Below are 1,385 nucleotides of genomic sequence, written 5' to 3'. Positions count from 1 at the left end.
TAATTAAACTAAAGAGCTTCTGCACAGCAAAAGAAACTATCATCAGAGTGAACAGGCAACCTACAGAATGGGAGAAAATTTTTACAATCTACCTATCTGACAAAGGGCTAATATCTGGAATCTACAAAGAACTTAAACAAATTCACAAGAAAAAAAAATCAAACAACCCCATCAAAAAGTGGGCAAAGGATATGGACAGACACTTCTCAAAAGAAGACATTTATGCAGCCAATAGACACATGAAAAAAATGCTCATCATCACTGGCCCTCAGATAAATGAAAATCAAAACTACAAGGAGATACCATCTCACACCAGCTAGAATGGCAATCATTTAAAAAGTCAGGAAACAACAGGTGCTGGAGAGGATGTGGAGAAATAGGAATGCTTTTTACACTGTTGGTTGGACTGTAAACTAGTTCAGACATTGTGGAAGACAGTGTGGCGATTCCTCAAGGATCTAGAACTAGAAATACCATTTGACCCAGCCATCCCACTACTAGGCATATTCCCAAAGAATTATAAATCATGTTGCTATAAAGACATATGCACACATATGTGTATTGCAGCACTATTCACAATAGAAAAGACTTGGAACCAACCCAAATGTCTATCAATGATAGACTGGATTAAGAAAATGTGGCACATACACACCATGGAACACTATGCAGCCATAAAAAAGGATGAGTTCATGTCCTTTATAGGAACATGAATAAAGCTGGAAACCATCATTCTGAGCAAACTATCGCAAGGACAGCAAACCAAACACCGCATGTTCTCACTCGTAGGTGGGAATTGAACAATGAGAACACATGGACACAGGGTGGGGAACATCACACACCAGGGCCTGCTGGGGGGTGGGCGGAGAGGGGAGGGATAGCATTAGGAGATATACCTAATGTAAATGACAAGTTAACGGGTGCAGCACACCAACATGGCACATGTATATATATGTAACAAACCTGCACGTTGTGCACGTGTACCCTAGAACTTAGAGTAAAATTTAAAAAAAGAGTATATTGTTATGTGAAATATGTGTGGGAGCCACACAAATGTATTATAAGCAAATGGACATGGGAAAAGGAGCACACTGAATGAATTTTTACCCTTCCTCTCCTCATTTTGTCGATAAATGTAAAAAATAAAAAACTCAGTCTTTTTAAGATATGTCAAATGGTTTCAAAAACATTCTGATACTTCAGCTCAATTGCTGGAAATATCCTTTGTGGTAAGCAAAGATAGTTGCCTTTTCACAAAGAATAGCATAATAAGAAAACAATATTTGGCCAGGTGTGGTGGCTCATGCCTATAATCCCAGCACTTTGGGAGGCCGAGGCGGGTGGATCACCTGAGGTCAGGAGTTTGAAACCAGCCTTGCCAACATGGT

This window comes from Colobus angolensis, unplaced genomic scaffold (genome assembly GCF_000951035.1).
Source record: "Colobus angolensis palliatus isolate OR3802 unplaced genomic scaffold, Cang.pa_1.0 Scaffold197, whole genome shotgun sequence".
Classification (NCBI taxonomy): domain Eukaryota; kingdom Metazoa; phylum Chordata; class Mammalia; order Primates; family Cercopithecidae; genus Colobus; species Colobus angolensis.
The sequence above is the reverse complement of the archived record's forward strand: the minus strand, read 5'-3'. Positions refer to the sequence as shown.